General features: G+C 45.3%; 1 long non-coding RNA gene across 3 annotated transcripts; it reads left to right on the forward strand.

The window, feature by feature from the left end:
* Positions 1-7,812: 7,812 nt before the first annotated feature.
* LOC146192318 (uncharacterized) lies at positions 7,813-11,008 on the forward strand. 3 transcript variants are annotated; one of them, XR_014706394.1, is made up of 3 exons: positions 7,813-7,948; positions 9,352-9,602; positions 10,925-11,008. It is a non-coding gene; the product is annotated as an uncharacterized LOC146192318 (long non-coding RNA). The 3 variants fall into 3 exon arrangements; XR_014706396.1 differs by lacking the exon at positions 7,813-7,948 and adding an exon at positions 8,066-8,198; XR_014706395.1 differs by lacking the exon at positions 7,813-7,948 and adding an exon at positions 8,181-8,303.
* The last annotated feature ends 255 nt before the right edge of the window (positions 11,009-11,263 follow it).

Below are 11,263 nucleotides of genomic sequence, written 5' to 3' on the forward strand. Positions count from 1 at the left end.
GCACCCCCGCGCAAGCCGTTCGGCGTGTCCATGAGCCTTGGCCTTCGGCAAACGGTGAAGATTGGACTTGATGCTCCGGTGCAAGCATTCTTCACATCTTCGCATTCATTGTGGTGTCCAGTGTTTCATGTCCCAATCCTGTGTCTGTGTTCATGGTCCCGTCATGCATTGGATTTCAGCAATCGATCGGGATGATCGCTAGGTGGCCCCGGGTAATGTTACGAAGATGACGAAGCGGGCAGTGGCGCGGGGCGGAACGCTCGCGCCAGGCCCGCTGGCCATTAAAGCATATTTCATCGTCATGTCATCACGTCGCTCTGTTTCTGTAGTGTCGCCGTGTTCCATCGCTTGTCGTGCCACCACGTAACAATATCATTATGGCGGGCAGCGCGTTGTTTGCCAAGAGGAACCAGTCTCCACTGCTGGCAGCTCAAGAAAATGTGAGGGCACAGCAGGTCTTGCACTGCAGAATTGCGAAAGCGTGAGCCTTGTTGCTGCTGTGGTTGCCACAGACGACGCGTCAACAATTTTAATTATTTTCAATCTGATTTTGTTTTTATATTTCTGTTGGTTCATGTTTAATTTCGGTGTTTATCATTTTTTTCTGGTAATTTCTGTTTTTCATTTTAGGCTTATTTTTATTTCCTTGAAGTATACCAATCATTGTTTTTTCTGCAATAAATACAACGTGCAAGAAAAAAAATATCCGCGAGCAATAGCAGTTAGTGCGCTCGGCTGGGACACCGACTTTACTTACTAATTATTAATGCAGACCATTTATATGCTCTGATGACGCCACTCATGATGCAAGATATTCTTTCGCATTATTGTACATTGGAGCGTTCAATGCTTACATATAGATGAAGAGAGAGAGAGTAATTTAATGAGAAAAAAAAGGTGGAGAGGTCGGCCGGCGGTAAAGAGACCCTGGCCTGCTACTACCCACTTGAAAAGGGGGGAAGAGGAAGTAAAAAAGAGTTAGGGTTTGAATGAAGGGTGATGATGTCACAGTACAGTGAGGTTTCACTTGTGGTCCGAGTTGTTGAGGAGTTCATGCACACACTTAACGAACTCGTGAAACACAACATGCTGCACATGTCTTGGACATGCACCAGTTGTCATTAAACATGCATCGCCACAATTGCAAATAACTCTGTGCTCTCACAAGCCAGCACAAACGCAGGAACACGCACCAGAAAACCTCAAAGTTTCACATACAACATACAAGTGTGGTGCTCACGCACTTGAGGAGACCATGCACACTCGTATAACGCAACGTGCACGCGCCGCATATGTTTTGGACACACACAACTTGTCACTGAACAGACATGCCGGTATACAAACGCGGAAGCACGCACACGATGCACCTCAACCGAAAAAGCTCAAAGTGCACTGACACATGTTTCAGCACAAGTGCGTATGCACTCCTGCGAACACTGAAAACGCTCAGGCGCGTGCATTAAGGATTTATGAGGCCTGCGCCTGCCCTGCCCGCATTCATGTCCAACATGAGCCACTACGGGTGCACTTGCGACACATACCAAGACATAATCACCACTCCCTGGCCTAGAGATGAACATTTTTTGAATGGTGAGGATAAGGAGACCTTACAGAGATTCAGAGTTAAAGTGGTAGCATAATACGTGCTACGCTGAGCGAATGAGCAGCAAACGATGCCGTGTGGTCAGTTTCGGCAATGACATCGCCTATGTCATAAGATACAAAATAATACAGATTAGCCTTAAATAGGAAATGATCTATAGGTGACAATCATAAAACGGCATGAATCAGTTGACAACGGTAAACTTTGTAAAAGCACTTGTACGAAAACTGAATGCATATTTGTGGAGCAGGAAGGGCACTTTGTTGCTACCTCTCGTGATCATACGATGAAAGCTAGGAATAGAAGAGCGTGCTTTTAAAGAATAAACAAGATATTTGATTACCTAAATTATTATGTCTTCTCTGTTAACGTGTGATCTCAATGCGTGTTCTGCAAAAGTTATCAATTTCGCTAACAAAATAAGCTGAATTCTCCGTTAGCCATACTGTCCTTCAAAATAAAGAGCATTTTGGGGTGGTTGATGACGAGAATTGAATATATTGTGGTGCACGTTTCCCACGCTTTGGAATGTCGAGGTACGCAACCAACCTTACTTGGACAAAATAATAGTAGGGAAGTTTACTAGACCTGAGCACACTCATGATTTTATGGCCTTTGAAGAAGAGTCGCGTGTGTCCTAGCTAGGAGGCGATTGAGACCTCGCAGACCGCAATTTTTAGTACAAGAGTGAGTTTGTGGAAGTTTGCAGCTTCCGCATTGCCCATCACGAGCACAAAATAACTGATATTGCCGCGTTTCTTACCTCTATTCTTGCCTCATTTTGTGGTGATACATAATTCCAGCATTCTACTCCCATAATCTTCACAAACATTTAATCATCTTCGGTTTGCCCGAGGCGAGAAACCTACATTGATAAAGTAACCTTTTTATTTTTTTTCATATCCTAGACTATTCTAGAAAAGATTGGGGCCTATAGCAAGGACCCGAAAGCACCGCTGAGGAATAAAAGTACCCTCTTCGCCAGGGACCTGCGCACGTACGCGGCCGATGCAGGCCAGGACTGACATGTTACCAAAGGAAATCCGTGTGCTGTACTGTCAAAAGGCAAGGCACGAGACGAGGAGGCTTAGGTTTTGAAGCTTGATAAAAGTGACACTGTTTTACAGCACGATAACCCCATCGCAGAGGAGATAAGTGACGCCTGTTATATGAACCACCTTGTGAAGGTATAGGGGCAAGCCGTCCTTCAGTGGCGATATTTTTCGAGAAACTCTCTTGAATGAATGAAATGCTTTAGTGTAACGTGAAGTTGCATTCGTGTTGCAGGTATTGCATGGCTAGCACTTCAAGGATTCCTTTTCGTACTTAGTAACGTGCTCATTTTCTAGCTAGACCACTTGCCGGTGGCTCGTGTCCATTATCATGAGTGCGCCCTTTCAGCTCTTCAGTTCCACCAGACTCCCAGTGTCAGGCAGCTTTTGATTGTCATTTCTATTACATAGAACATCGGGTTCTCAGTTCAGTAGATACAGGTATATATTATCATTGAAATTTCTTTTCTTCATGGGGCACCTTAGTTTCCTAGAATGCGTAGATGAACATGCAGGTACGGAGGCAAGTGATCGAATCGGGAAATAAAAAGCAAGAACGTAATATATGAATAAATACACGAATTAATCGTTCTCGTGGTTATTCGAAACCTGCAGCGACCAAACTTAGCTATGTGTACCCTGCGACAGTAGCTTGACCACATATTTATTGAAATACCCGCACCTAATCACTGATTTCTGTTATATTTGGTAAGAAATTGCGCTATGGTAAGTGATAGTTCTCATTGATCAGAAATGCGAAGTTTGCCTCACTGAGGAGCGAGGTCTTGAGCACGCGTGCCCCGTGCCAATAATGGGTGCGGCTGAGAGAGAGAGAGAGAAAACTTTTAATGAGCATATAATCAGTAAAAATTCGCAGGAGCTGGGTTGTCGGTGCCCCTAGTCCAGGGCTCCGCTGGCAGCAGCTGACTTGCGGACTAGCTGGATAATCCAGGCTTGCTGGTCCAGGTTGTCGCTGGTCAGGGCCGCCTCCCACTGCTCATGTGTCGGGCATGGCACTATTAACGTTGGGTCAGGTTTGTCCTGGCATTCCCAAGAGATGTGACAGAGTGTGGGGCTTGCACCGCACCAAGGACAGTAACTCGTGTATTTTGGTGGGCTTATCTTATTTAAAATTTGAAGATTAGGGAATGTGTTTGTTTGTATTTTTCTCCAGTCTATAGCGTCCGAAGAAGGAAGTTGTTTGTGTGGTGGTGAGAAAATTCTTCTTTCTAACCGTAGGTGTTCCAGCCTGTCGCCGTAGGGTCCTAGGAGAGGGGTGAGGTAGGGATGGGGATCCGCCCGTTTTGTGAGAGCTCGGGCTAGATCATTCGCTACCTCATTTCCTTCTAGGCCTTCGTGTCCAGGTGTCCATGTAATTGTGTGCGTCTGGGAGATGGAACGTAATATTGCACACACTCTTTTGTGAGGTTTTCCGGCCAGGTAGTCCCTGCAGGCTGGTTGGGAGTCCGTCACTACGTGTGATGACTTCTTTTCGTTGTCTTGTGTTTTTATGGTGATGGCTATTGCCAGTGATTCCGCTTCCGCAGGATCCTTGGCATAGATCGAAGCCTGAATAATTGGCCTCTATTGTGGTCAACTGCAGCTATTGTGAACTTGCCAGGTTCGCCGTAAGCCCCTATGTCCACATAGACAACCTCCGCGTCTTTAGACAATTGTTTTTCCAATGATTTGACTCTGGCTTTCCTTCGACCCTTCTGTAACTCATGGTGCATGTGCTTGGGTATCGGGTTCACATAGATGTTGTTTCTTGTGGATGTCGGAATTTGTGATTTGATCTCAGAAGTTCTTAGTGCCTGCCATAGCCCTAGTTTTGACAGGATTTCCCTACCCGCCTGCGTTGTTGTTAGGCGTTGTTTCTGACTCTCTAGAACCGCCTCCTTGAGCTCATCGAAGTTGTGCACTCCGAGTGCGCAAAGACGTTCCGTTGATGTTGTTGGCGGGAGGTTTAAGGCCGTTTTATAGGCTCCTCTTATGATAGTGTCAATGGCCCTTTTATCAGTGAATCTAATTTCGTGATATGGGAGCCCGTAGGTAATCCTGCTAACGACTAGGGCTTGTACAAGGCGGAGGGTGTCCTCCTCCCTCATCCCTTTCCGGTGCCAGGTCACCCTTCTAATCATTCTTGAAATTTGGTTGACTGTGGTCTTGAGTGTTTTGATTGTATAATCCACTCTCAAATTGCTTTGCAACCACAGCCCCAAAACTCTGATCTTGTCCTTCTCTTGAATTAGCTGGTCTCCTAGAGAGAGCTGAATTTCTCCTGGGGACTTGTAATTTCTTCTGTGTAGCCTGATAAGTTCGGACTTTTCTGGGGAGAATTGAAGACCGCTCTCCCCGGCAAATTCCTCGACTAGGTCTATAGCGGCTTGCAGAGCTTTTTCTTTTTGCGCCAAGGATCCCTGAGTAGCCCAGATGGTGATGTCGTCCGCGTATAAAGTGAAGCCAATATCAGTGCGGGTCAACAGTTTTTTTTTTTGCTAAATTTATCATTGCTATGTTAAATAGCATTGGAGAGATTATAGAACCCTGCGGTGTACCTTTGTTCGGCATGGGTACTTTTGGTGATCGGATCTCTCCAATTCCTATGGTGGCTGTGCGATCTGAGAGGAAAGCCTTCACGTATGTGAAAATTTTCTCCCCGCAGTTGATATTGTTTAATTCGTGCAATATGGTTTGGTGGCCAATGTTGTCGAATGCTCCTTTGAGATCTAGTGCCAGAATGAAATTTTCGCCTTTTCGGGGTATGGTGTTGATGACTTCTTCCCTAATCCGGAGGAAAGCATCTTGCGTGCAGAGTCCCTTGCGGAAGCCCAGCATGCAGGAAGGAAAGATGTTGTCTTCGTCGATGTAATTTTGGAGCCTTAGGTGGACTACTTTTTCATAGAGTTTTCCCAGGCAAGAAGTGAGGGATATAGGACGGAGACTCTCCACAGCCGGTGGCTTTCCAGCCTTTGGTATGGTGATGATATCCGCGTGTCTCCAAGCTGATGGGACCTGTCCCTTCTCCCACAGTTCTTCGTTGATGTACTTCGTTAGGTCTTGCAGATGTTCGGTGCTTAAGTTCCTAATCATAGCGTAGGTGACTTTGTCTCCTCCAGGGGCAGTGTTTTGTAGTATACAACGTAATTTTGGTCGGTCGGGCACGCATGCTGCTTTTTGGAGCTTTTCGTATTAAATTTAGGAGATTTTTGACAAATAAAATGTGCTATTTGCTTGCTTTTTATTAACTGTGAAATGCGCAACTTCGGTCTCATGGCACAATATACATTCGCGGTTTGTCCACTGTTTAATTTTCAGATAGAAAAAAACAACAAAAACTATCGCAGAAAAGAAGGAAATGAGTTGTCGTTTCTCGTGGGCAATAGGTTGCAAAATAGTCACGTGTAAAGACATCTCGAGTGATTCGAATTTCACAATTTCATGGTAAGGTTATTTTGAAAAGGTTGCATACGCATCTCTCCCGCTATTCGTCTCATCCTCCCTTCACGTGCTGACGAACGTAACGAAAATTATCGCTTGTCAAAACGACAGTTCGAACCTTGCCCATCTACATTTCAATGTATAGTCTGCAAGGAATCAGCTAGATGAGTTAACAAACTTTCTTGATAAATGAATTGAATGGGAGTAGATATAAGCGTTTATTATGCCTGGAAATATTTGCGGATATTTTTGCACTGCAGGTTTTCTGCAGAAAACAATACGAACATTCATCGAATGTAATTAAGAGCTTCTTCAGCTCACTGTGTATGACAATAAGTAAAAATACTGCTTACCTTTACAGTTCTGCATTTTGCTGCTGTGCATGTCAATAAGCTTGGTTTCACTTACGTATAATCCGAAAACCGCTACACGCTGCCACCAAATGGGGAAACGGCATTAGTCAAGCCGCTAAAATAGCAGCTTTTAGCTCCTGTTCTTAAATGTATCTCACATTTAACAATGTGCAATAAAGTAAATGTGAATGAATGTCGAAAATGCAACGTAATTACAAAAATAACGCGATGGGCGCAGCGTGAGACCCAGGGAAGCGAAATGTATTTTGCGTGTCTTACGTTCGTTTCCTACTTGTACGCAACGACTAATGGCAGCAGTCCTCTTTTCCTGTCATGTTTTCACGAGATTACAAGATTCATGGTAACAACTGGAAGAAAGTCCAGCAGTTTTGGGGGCAGGTTCTGGACAGAATGCTGTACATGTGGCCTACTGCCATTTTCCCGGTATTTCTTCCGAATTACTTGATTCACGCAAAGGCATTGTTTCTTCCTCGGCCACCCATCATTCGGAGTCCTGTTTTCGTGTAGAGAATGCTGGTGGTTTCCCACCACTACGGTCTTCCTCTTGCAAAGAGCCACAAGATGGTATTGTCAAAACGAAAGTGCCCGGGGTCCGGCCATCGAGTCTACCTCGGTCGCGGCGTTCAAGGGGGTGGAGCGGAGGAAACATTACACGTGTTTCACCCGGGGCGAGCAACCCGAGGTCGTGTTGTGGGAAGCACTTGCTAGGAAAGGTCGCGCGAGGCTGAGCACGCGTTATTCGGCACCGTTGCTCATTCTGCTAGACACGCTTGGCTGCCTTTCGAGCTCTTGATTGGCGAGGAAGACGTGCAGGTTTTATTGAATACACTGGCTATTAAAAGAAATCCACCCGGCGTCGCCAGCGTTAGCTGCAATCGGGCATGTGGCCATCCTGTCTGTCAGGCGAGGGCAGTGTGTGGCACTTGAAGGAAAACAAAACAGGTTAGCGCGCGCGGGCCCGTTCGTAACCGGCCACCACATGACGGGTGGCGGTTCGCGCACGAGGCGAGGACGCCGCCTGCGGCGCTACCGCATTTATTCGCTCCGACATAGTAAACGCGCTCCGAGGTGGAGGACGTTGGCTGTGGCGAGACCTTGACCGCAGCAGTGAACGAGGGAGACTAAAACTGAGGAGCGAACAACAAATCACGCAGCAGATGACGGCGGGCGGCCTTGAGGCGGGAAAACGGTCGCCCGCTGCCAAGGCAAAGACAAAACGAGCGAGGAGGCATTGGCGCGTGTCACGAATGACGCATCGTGAGTGTAGGCCGTAGACCTGGGAAAGTCCCGGATTTGGTGCCGGTCGGTTGACCTTCCTGAACCCCCCCCCCTCCCCCCACTGTTTGCGCAGCAACGGTACCATCTTGGGTACCAGCTGTGGTGACACAAGCGGGACGAGTGTGGGTGACATGTTATATAAGCGCTGAGGTGAACTCGGACGCAGCCATCGACGGAACAGACTTCCTTCCGTTTCTCAGGTAAGCATCCGGCGCTGTGAGCGTAAACACCGCGGGGCTCCGTGGTCGCGCCGTGGCGGAGGTGACCCGCAACTCTTGGCAGAACGCGCGCTGACGCCTCAACAACAAACCTCCGAATGACCCTCGGAGAGCAATCGAAAGATTCCTCGCCAGATAAAGAGTGGCACGTGCGGGCTTGGTTTAGCGCCAGGAGTTCTATAGAGAGAAGCAATTATTCTCATCCAAATCGGCTGTGTGAAAGCAACATGAGGTGATGATATATGCCTTCAGGCAGGTTGCGTGTGCGAAGCTTCGCTTAGGACAGTTTAGGACCGCGCTGTTATCATCTCGTTTAGCATATACTTACTCGGAAAAGGTAACTTTTTTTTAAACGGGAACTGACTAACAACGTGGTAACGCTTTGCTACTGCGAACCTTGGAAAAGGTGACAAAAATAGAGGTGTAATAGGAAGAAGGACGGCTGCCAGAATTCGTAGCTACGTCTAGTAGTTGTTGTTGTATTACTTCGTTATCGACAGTGTTTCAAACGTTTTTGTAAGATTATCGAAATGCGAGAAATAGACAACAATGATTTATATGCGAAGTTGTGAGGCTGTGTGCAGGGGCCCGCAAATGAGATGGATGCCCAGCCCCAAGAGACAACTCTCGTTTGACGACTTGCACTGCTGGTATCTCTACTCGTCGAAAACATGCAGGTTCTTCTTTTGCGAACTGCTACGCAGGACTGTATCCGCACTCATCGCTTATGGTTTGACATCAAGTAAATATCCGCATAACTTAGAATACATGACGTGCTTAGTTGTTATTTTAGTCTGTTGCTGAACAGTAGAAAGAGCAACGATTGAGTAACTCAAGTATCCATTCTATCTCGCTTCTTATGCTTACGAGCCGTGTACCTATTTAGATGAGGTAGTCATCAAGGATTAAATGTTAGATGTGCCCAACACCCAGAACAAAAATGAAGAGGGCAACGCCTCCTACATGCTACCGTGGTTTTAAAAGCTTTCCATAGTGACGATGAGTAGAAGGCTGCAAACACTGTAGGTCGGATTCTTTCATTTCGGATCGGGGCGACGAAGAAAAATTAAAAACAAGGCCATGTGAATGTTTTCGATTGTTTGTTCTGAGAACCCGCAATACTTTAGTGGTGCGGGGAGTGTACTCTATCAGCCTCATCTACATTCTGTTTGTTCTGAGTGTGCGTACCCTCTGCACCATTTGTTGTGTCGCTGCTCGCGGTGTCTTTACCTTTCTGGTAGAAATTTTCCGTCTACCATTAAAACCGTAAAATTATTTTTGAAGCTCAATGGATAGTAATTTGTGCCTCGTTTCAAACTTCTTTAAATATGTAAAAAGGTGATTGTAGCGGTAAAATAAAGTATGTTGCGTTTTTTTTTTTTCAGCAAAGATACGAACAAACATGCTGAAGAACGTACTTATCGCGGCTCTTCTGCTGGCAGCGGTCTTCTGCATTGCTGAGGCCCAGTTTGGCTTCGGCCGTGGATTTTATGGAGGTCGTGGATTTTATGGAGGTCGTGGATTTTACGGAGGCCGTGGCTTCTACGGCGGCCGTGGATTTTACGGAGGCTACGGTCGGGGCTTCGGCTACGGCAGGGGATTCTACGGCTGAGAGATATTTATCTTTCTCTCTTAAGTGAGTTGAATCTTTTTTAGATTGAACTATTCTGTGCCTCTCTGCGTCAGTGTATAATCTGTGGACATATTTAGGAAAGCGATTTGTCCCAGCTAAAAAAAAAAAAATATAATTTCGCTCAATGATAGCGCTTTATTGTTACCTGGGCGAATTCTCTTCACGAGAATCGTTCGTTTGTGGCTTTGAAGCAGATGCTGTGTGTGCGAGATGCTTAGAGAGACAGTTGCAAAGCAGGAATGCGGTTCATAAGAGAATATCTGGAAACCCATGTTGCTCAGATTTATCAGATGATTCTGAAAGCCATGGAATACATGCACATAAAAAAGTTTAAACTGAAGCTCATTTCGGTCTAAAATTTATGCTTACAATATTTTAGGGAAAGTGCTAAAGGTAAAAAAAAATCTGCTCGTATCGGGTTGTCTCGTTGGCACAGGGAAGTGGTGCAATACAAGGAATAGTCTTGGTGTCAGTAATCCTTTTTGAACAGATCCGTTCATATATGTTGTAATAAGAAAGACAGTCCAGTGTTGCAAGCGTACGTTCCATCGAGTGTAGCTTGATAAAAATAAAGGCTGGTGGAATATAGAAGAATGAATGCACATAAACGTTTGTTGCTAGAAATATGACGACTAATTGAGGGTGTTTTGAGTTTCGGGAACTTGGCAATCTTTTTGCGAGCGGCGGAGTTGCGTACTCGCGAATAGCAATAACGAAAAAGGATGGCGTTTTGGTAAACCTTTGCACAAGGGCATACTCGTTTAATGTTTTAAGTAAAAAATAAAGCGCGTTACTGATATTCAGAAGCCTTCAGTGTCCAAGGAAAACTAACTCTAGTAACCTTGAAGATTGATGTTTCCGGCGATTTGCAATGCTGCAGGTGCACTTAATTTGGCAACAGAAGCGCTCAACAGGTATGAGCATTGCGGTCGGGGTTATTAGTTTCATGGCTGTTTTCGCGTGGCTAGGTGATGTAAATTATTCAACACGAAAAGGTATTTCAATTTTGAAAACAAAAGCTCAGCACAAAAAAAAAAAAAAGGTAATGACCTTTCCAATGTTTAGAAATGATGCGTTTCTCGCAATCATGCAGTGGGGAAGCTTGCGGTCTGATTCTTGAATAACGAAAAAAGAAGACTCAGCTTCGGTCATACAGAGTTATATTATGTTCTTTCTTGTCAAAACTGGCTTTTTGAATGTAGATTAAGGTTTTCATGACCGATGCAATGACATATTTCTATCATCTGCATAAGAAAACACGTCTTGGCTGCGGTTCTTATCACATATATTTATTTTGGGATGCGCGTTTCTTTTTTTTTTTCCAGATTCAACCTGCACTCATGTTCAACCAGGAATTCCTACCACGAAAGTATCTGATTGTGCAATAAAACTTGTCTAGTTTTCGCCCTTTCTTGGCTGCTTGAATCGAGTGCTGCGCGCCTTCTATTGTGTGCGTGAAGAATGCGCCGAATGATCAAGGATGAGTTCTGCGTCCAGTTTACAACTAGATGTTTATGCAATGTATATTTTTTTTTTCAGTGTAGGTGCGAAGCCTAAATAAAACAAACAAAGCAACACAGCAAAACTTCAGAAGGCATACTAATTGAGGTACCGGTTTCTTCCTTGGCCTAGAAGATTGCAGTTAAGCTGTCAAGCCCTAGTGA

The sequence above is a fragment of the Amblyomma maculatum genome, chromosome 4, assembly GCF_055883805.1.
Source record: "Amblyomma maculatum isolate TAMU_Amacu chromosome 4, ASM5588380v1, whole genome shotgun sequence".
Taxonomy (NCBI): Eukaryota; Metazoa; Arthropoda; class Arachnida; order Ixodida; family Ixodidae; genus Amblyomma; species Amblyomma maculatum.